Below are 7,760 nucleotides of genomic sequence, written 5' to 3'. Positions count from 1 at the left end.
GTGTGAATAAAACTGTAATATCTCCTTAGCTATTTACACCTCAGTGCGACAGTGTTCATCAGCTGGTCCTCTGAGGAGAGTCTTGGAGAGCAAGGCCTTGGAGGGCTTCGTTGGAGACCCGAGGTTGAAAAAGGACAAATGTGGGAGGGTGCATGGGTGCTGGGGGTGTGAGGATGCAGGAGTGAAGGGTGTTGGGGGGACTACACTGTCTCTCCCATGTTAGACTAACTCAGGGCCACGAGCCCAGTGGCTGACACGTGGGGGCGCTCAATAAACAGTCCGGGCATGAGTCTGGCGCCCCAGCCAGGCCAGCAGGCGGTGCCAGGAGCTGGCGACGCGCTCGCAGAAAACCCAGTTAGCGTCCCGCCGCCCCAGGGGGAGAAAGGCGCGCCGGGGACTGGGAGCAAAGTTCTGGGCGGCGGGAGACCACGGAGGTCCCACCGCGGGCCCCTGGGAGACGGTAACTCACGCAGATGCGGGCGCCCGGCCCCGCGTGGGGCGCGACCCGCACACACTGGGGTCGGGGTCTGGCTGGGGAGGAGCCTTCGGGCCTTGGGAACTGGGTCCCGGAGCCGGTGCGGAGGCCCAAGTCCAGGTGCACACCCGGGGCAGCGGCGGGGGCGCCGCAGGGGGGACTCCGGCGAGCGTCCCATCATCCAGCGCCGGGAAGTCGGGGTGGTCGCGGGGGGGGCGCGCTCTTCAGCTCGCCGGGCTGGGGACGCTGCGGGCGGCGGGTTTGCGGAGCGCGCTCTCCGGCTCACCCGGAGCGCGGCCGAGTCTGCAGCACGTTCCCCCGGGGGGGCTGCGCGCGCGGCGGCGCGGGGATCCCTCGGAGCTCCGCCACCTTTGCCCGGCGCTCGCTCCGCCGCGCGCCGCCAGCCTTGCCGAGGGCGGCCTCCCACGACGGCGCGCGGCCCCGGGCCCGCGGGGCTGGGCGCGCTCTCCCCGACGGGGCGCGCGGACGCGCGGTGGCCCTGCGCGCGGCCCGCTCTGCGGAGCACGGGGTCCGGAGCCGGAGGCGGCGCGCAGCCCCGCCCGCCCGGCCGGCCTCCAGTCCCGGGCCACTCCTCCCGGGGCCGCTTTGGGGCTTTTAACTTTCGCTTTCATTTGAGCGGCCGCAGACCCTCTCGGCGGCGGCTCGGAGACGGCCGGCCCCTCGTGCCGCTGGAGCGCCGTGGGAAGGGTAACGTCGGCCCCCGCCTCCCGCCGGCCGCCGCGCCTTCCCGCTCTTTCCTCCCTTCCCACCGAGCGCCGTCCTTGGCGGCCCGGTCCCTTCCAGCACAGCGGCCCCGGCGGCCGGTGTTCAGCTCGGCCGGGGTGGGGGTGGGGGGGGTGGGGGGGTTGGGAGGAGGACAGAGGCTCTCCCTACCCCCAGCATCGCCCGCTTTGCTCAGCTTGGCCTCCCTTCCCTTTTAGCACCCGGACTTGGGACACCCGGTACCATTCGGGATTTGGGGAAGGTGAGGGGAATTTAGGGGGGCGGGAGGGGTTCGTTCTCTCGCATGGCTAACAGCGGGGGCTCCCGTGTCGACGCCCCAGGGTTCCAGGCCCGGCGTCCTTGCCTGTCAGCTGTGGGGCCTTGGCCCTCTGTGTGCCTGTCTGTGAAATGGGGATAGTGGTGGGTCCGGGCTGCTGGCTGCTGCGAGGATGGAATGAGCTCATTGCGGTGCATAGCAGTGGCTCTGCCAGGGCTGAGCACGCTACGTGTGAGCGGCTGTCGTCGTTGTTGGGGTACCCTTGTGCACGGCTCTTGAAGATTCCTTGAGAAAGTGGGAAAAGGCAGGACTCTCAGGCTGCAGCCTTTCACCGCTGTGTTCAACTTTGCCTTTTATGGGGCAATAAAAGTATTTGTGGGTGATTCTGAGTCATTCCCAAGCCTTTTCCCTTGAACTCCTGGGCTGGCCAAGGACGTGGCCCTAACCTTAGTTTACTTACAGGCTACTTCCTCCTTTAGGGTCTATAGCCTGACCTTCACTCCGGATAGCCAGCCACCACCTAGGTTCATAATTCACTTCTGCCTCCTGTTAGCTGTGTGGCTTTGGGCAGATTACTTAACCTGGTCTGAGGAAACCGAAGTTTCTTCTGCAATACAAGGTAAGGGCTCCAAGCCTCCTAGCACTGCTGTGAGCATCAGGTGACAGTAGAGTACCTCAGTGCCCCTCAGAGCCCCGTCCTCATCCAGATGCTGGAGGTGAATGGTGGAGGTCCTCTGGACTTCTCTTTGAGCCTCTTAGGGAGCTTGTCTTCACTGGGGCAAGAGTGGAGCACAAGTTGTATTTTCAGGGGAAGCAGCAGCAATGAAATTCAGACAGTAGCTGGGAACAGATTTCCTACCAGATCTGTACCAGTCGCCTATTAAGGGTGTATATAAATCATCACTAGAGGAGCTAATTTTCGATCTCCACAAAAGCTGTTTAAAACATTAATGTGATTTCAAAATACTGGTGAGGGTTGACAGTTGAATGTTGTCTTAGTCCCGAGTTGTGCAGATAGTGGTGATAATAGGTAATATTTATTGAACATTTGGACACCATGCTTAGCATTTTACATGCATCATTCCATTCATCCTCACAGCCACGTGTAACGTAGGCATCACCATTTTCCCATTTCACAGATAAGAAAACTGAGGCTTGGAGAGGTGGAGTACTTTGTTCAAGGTCCCATGGCTAATAGGTGGAGGGGCTGACTTAAACCCCTGGTCTGCGGTTCACCATAACTGGACTCTTTTTTTTTTTTAAGAGCTTTTATTGAGATACAGTTAACAGACAATAAACAGCATATATTTAGACTGTACAATTTGGTGTCCCAATCTCCCAAGTCATTCCCCACCCCAACCCTCCCCGCTATCCCCACTTGGTGTCCATGTGTTTGTTCTCTACACCTGTGTCTCTATTTCTGCCTTGCATTTCCTCTTTCATAGTTGTTAGCATTTGCCTTATGTATTGAGGTGCTCCTATATTGGGTGCATATATATTTATAATTGTTATCTCCTCTTCTTGGATGGATCCCTTGATCTTTATGTAGTGTCCTTTCTTGTCTCTTGTAACATTTTTTATTTTAAAGTCTATTTTATCTGATATGAGTATTGCTACTCCAGCTTTCTTTTGGTTTTCATTTGCATGGAATATCTTTTTCCATCCCCTCACTTTCAGTCTGTATGTGTGCCTAGGTCTGAAGTGGGTCTCTTGTAGACAGCATACATATGGGCCTTGTTTTTGTAACTATTCAGCCAGTCTTTGTCTTTTGGTTGCTGCATTTAGTCCATTTACATTATCGAGATGTATGTTCCTATTACCATTTTCTTAATTGTTTTGTTTTTGTTTTTGTAGGTCCTTTTCTCTTCTTATGTTTCCCGCTTAGAGAAGTTCCTTTAGCATTTGTTGTAGGGCTGGTTTGGTGGTGCTGAATTCTCTTAGCTGTTGCTTGTCTGTAAAGCTTTTGATTTCTCCCTCGAATCTGAATGAGATCCTTGCTGGGTAGAGTATTCTTGGTTGTAGGTTCTTCCCTTGCATCACTTTAAATATATCGTGCCACTCCCTTCTGGCTTGCAGAGTTTCTGCTGAGAAATCAGCTGTTAACCTTATAGGAGTTCCCTTGTATGTTATTTGTCATTTTTCCCTTGTTGCTTTTAATAACTTTTCTCTGTCTTTAATGTTTGTCAGTTTGACTACTATATGTCTTGGCATGTTTCTCCTTGGGTTTATCCTGCCTGGGACTCTCTGTGCTTCCTGGACTTGGGTAGCTGTTTCCTTTCCCATGTTAGGGAAGTTTTCAACTATAATCTCTTCCAGTATTTTCTCAGGTCCTTCCTCTCTCTCTTCTCCATCGCGGACCCCTATAATGTGAATGTTGGTGCATTTAACATTGTCCCAGAAGTCTCTTAGGCTGTCTTCAGTTCTTTTCATTCTTTTTTCTTTATTCTTTTCCACATCAGTGGTTATCACCATTCTGTCTTCCAGGTCACTTATTCACCCTTCTGCCTCAGTTAATCTGCTATTGGTTCCTTCTAGTGTATTTTTCATTTCAGTTATTGTGTTGCATATCTCTGTTTGTTTGCTCTTTAATTCTTCTAGGTCTTTGGTAAACTTTTCGATCTTTGCCTCCAGTCTTTTTTCAAAGTCCTGGATCATCTTCACCATCATTATTCTGAATTCTTTTTCTGGAAGGGTGCCTATCTCCTCTTCATTTAGTTGTTTTTCTGGGGCTTTATCCTGTCCCTTCATCTGGTACAAAGTCCTCTGCTTTTTCATTTTCTCTTATCTTCTGTGGCTGTGGTTTTCAGTTCCACAAGATGAAATACTGCTGATACTGCTTGATTCTGCTCTCTGCCCTTTTGAGGAGGAAGCTATCTAGGAGGCTCCTGTGTGCTCCCTGATGCGAGGGACTGATGGTGGGAAGGGCTGGGTGGGCGGAGCTCAGTAAAACTTTAATCTGCTTGTCTGCCAATGGGTGGGGCTGTGTTCCCACCCTGTTGGTTGTTTGGCCTGAGGCTACCCAGCACTGGAGCTTACAGGCTCTTTGGTGGGGCTAATGGCAGACTCTGGGAGGGCTCACACCAATGAGCACTTCCCAGAACCCCTGCCACCAGTGCCCCTGTCTCCTCAGCAAGCCACAGCTGTCCCCCACCTCTGCAGGCAACACTCCAACACCAGAAGGCAGGTCTGGTTCAGTCTCCTATGGGGTCACTGTTCCTTCCCCCTGGGTCCCGGTGAGCACACTTTTTTGTGTGCCCTCCAAGAGTGGAGTCTCTGTTTCCCCGAGTCCTGTGGAGGTCCTGCAATCAAATCCTGCTGGCTTTGAGAGTCTGATTCTCTGGGGATTCCTCCTCCCGTTGCTGGATTCCCAGATTGGGAAGCCTGACGTGGGGCTCAGAACCCTCACTTTAGTGGGTGGACTTCAGCGGTATAACTGTTCTCCAGTTTGTGAGTCACCCACCCAGCATTTATGGGATTTGATTTTAACGCGATTGCGCCCCTCCTGCAGTCTCATTGCAGCTTCTCCTTTGTCTCTGGATGTGGGGTGTCTTTTTTTTTTTTTTTTTACCACCATAGCTGGACTCTGAACTGCCCTCCTAGGTCCCTTTGGTTCCATTGTCTGTCCCGTAACAACAATTTATTCAGGGCCCTGAAGGATTTAAAAGTTTTAAGTACATTTCAGTTGTGACATTTATAAAGAAATGTTGAGTGCCTACCACGTACCTGGCACTTTTCTACAACTGGAACTAAAAAAGATTGATTAGGATAACGGATGATTAAGATTACCTACAAATAAGAATCCTAGTGAATAATAGTAAGAGTAATAATAATTAACAGAGTGCTTGCAGAGAATGCCTGGCACTGTTAACGCTTCTTGTGTATCATATACTAATTTATTTAAAGAGAAGATAGATGTGTTTAACAATCAAAACAATTGAATAAGCAATATTCCCTTGAATAGCCGACTGCTCTTTGCAGCCTGAGCATTACAGAGGGGACAAATACAGGAAAATAACACCAGGGATGCTCTCTCCAAGCACAGCAGACTGAGATAGGCCTGGACTGTCTTGGGCTGTGACGATAAGCAGAAATAAAAGGTCAGCACCAAGTCTTGGCTTGATTGAAATGATGTGACCAAGATCAGGCACCTCCCTCGGTCAGCACTCTCGTTCTGGGCGAACTTGATTTCACCTAGAAATTCAGCCCAGTCTCGTAGGAATAAGAAAGTCACTGAATGTTTAGCCTTACAGATTCAAGAGTAAAGCCCCAGCACACTGCCTCGTTTTAGACGCACAATCTGGCAAGTTGTTAGAACGGGATCTTGCAGCCCCCTTAGACAGTATGCAGCACCAACCCAGAGAGATGCTGTAGGTTTCCAACAGAAGACCCTTCTGGCCTTGTGTTTGCAGAGAAAGTTCTGGAGATTCTCGCATCCAAGCCGTAGAAATCAGCCTGTGGCTAAGTCCAACGCCCCCTCCAAGAGTCTGTGAGGGATGAGGGGTTTAGGCTGTGCCCCTCCGTCAGTGGAGCATGTCAGCTGTTTAATGGGCATGCAGTTCCCTGTGCCTCCCTCACTTCCACCCTCTCTGCTTCCCCTTCTCAGACCTCAGGTCAAACATTTCCTCCCCTGAGAACCCTCCCTAATTCCTCTGGGGCTCGATCAGGTCCCCTGCTGTGGCCACAAGTTGTTCATCCTCATGGCACTGATCACTGTTGTCCGTCGACATAGGTGCTGTTTATCAATAAGGCAGGACCAGCACACACCTGGTGCTTTGGACTTCCAGGAAACTATGTCTGTATGTAATGGTCACATCGTTATATCCTCATACATCCTAGAAGCAGTCTTTAAGATTAGTCTTACAAAAGACTCAAGGCTTCAACACCACATGTTGAATTTTAGTGTCTTTTTCTGGTGGATTTCATATACCAGTAACTTGTTAATTTGGAAAATATTTCTGTGGTTTGCTAATAACAATCCACGTTGAGAAGTAACTAAGTCTGTATAAAGGAGATGAAATAAAAATGATTTTATGCATGCCTGGACCTACACTCATCTCTTCTGGGGATGGGTTATCTCTGTTTTCGAGAAACATTTTGGGTCCTAATCTGAAAAATCTTACTGCCTCACAACCAGAAACAGGTTGGTGGCTGTGATGGGATTTCACGATGTGTTGAGGAACAGGGTGGCCATAAGACTTCTCATTGTCTTTGTAGAGGTCAGGTCATGGGACTCACCCTCCCTCTCACTTCTCACTGCCCAGCTGACCCCTAAATAAGCTGCAAGGTGACATGATAATGCCACTCGGGGCTCAAGGCCACAAGGTCAGTGCTTTCCCATCTTGGTTACCACCCCCCAGTTGGATTTCTTCTACCTACCTCCGAGAGTCCTGGCTTGTGTTCCAGGGCATCGTGTGTTCTGTCAGATGGATGCCTTTTTGTTTTCCAGCTGTGTGAGCCTGGGTGAGCCTCCCAGGAACACACATCTGCAGCTGCCAGCTGTGGCCCGCTGTGTGATCCATCACTCAGAGATTGACAGTGGCAGGAATGAGAGTCTGGAGAGGTTTCCCTTTGTTACTAAAGGCCACACCCTTTACGGGAAAGGACACAGGATTTGGCTTAGGAGAAATGACTCTAGCACAGGCTCTGCTTCTGACCAGCTGTGTCACTTTTAGTTAATTCTCTTCTGTCAGGGCGTTTGTTTCTTCCAGCTTTCCATTCAATTAATATTTATCTAGCAAATACCTACTGTGTGCCAGGTGCCTCTGCTGTGAGGAACTTACATTGTCATGTTTGAACCAAGTAATAAGTAGAGTGCAAATAAACAAGAAAAATACCAGGGTTGTAAAGGGGCAGGGGTGGGGAAGGGAAGGAGCTGGTAGGTGGATGTAATCCAGGAGGACCTCCTGCAAAGGTGCCACCAAAGTGAATTCTGAAGATTGAGAACTAGCCAGGTGGGCAAAGACGGCATGTCCAGCAAACGTTTGGGTGGTGACTTCCAGAAAGAGAGCCATGGGCCCCGATGGAGCCTGAAATGAACATAGTGGGCCCAAGGAAGCTAGGAGGCTGGGAGGCTGAATGGTGTGGTGGTGAGAGGTGGGTTCTGAGTGCTTGTTGCTGGCTTCAGAGCCGAGTATGGTTTACTAGCTACTTAGCCTGGGGCTAGTTACTAACCTTTTCTAACTGCAGCTTCCTCATCTGTCAAAAGGCAGGGATCACAGGGCTGATCTAACAGCATTGGGGTGGGGAGTGTTAAATAAGATCATGCTAACAGAACAATTAGCACAG

At 51.1% G+C, this 7,760-nt stretch overlaps 1 protein-coding gene across 7 annotated transcripts in view; it reads left to right on the top strand.

Annotated features, from left to right (window-relative positions):
• The first annotated feature begins 377 nt into the window (after positions 1–377).
• CASP7 (caspase 7) overlaps positions 378–7,760 on the top strand; it is a 30,729-nt gene continuing 23,346 nt past the window's right edge. The window contains exons 1-3 of one of the 7 annotated variants that reach the window (XM_057737423.1): positions 378–460; positions 1,417–1,460; positions 1,955–2,094. The gene's annotated coding sequence lies outside the window, so the exon portion shown is untranslated. Of the gene's footprint in view, positions 461–574; positions 596–1,064; positions 1,184–1,416; positions 1,461–1,954; positions 2,095–7,760 lie in introns of those variants that run through there. The other 6 variants (XM_057737421.1, XM_057737422.1, XM_057737425.1 and 3 more) reach the window with 6 other exon arrangements.

This window comes from Hippopotamus amphibius, chromosome 5 (assembly GCF_030028045.1).
Source record: "Hippopotamus amphibius kiboko isolate mHipAmp2 chromosome 5, mHipAmp2.hap2, whole genome shotgun sequence".
In the NCBI taxonomy this organism is placed as follows: domain Eukaryota; kingdom Metazoa; phylum Chordata; class Mammalia; order Artiodactyla; family Hippopotamidae; genus Hippopotamus; species Hippopotamus amphibius.
This window is presented reverse-complemented; position numbering and strand designations above follow the sequence as displayed.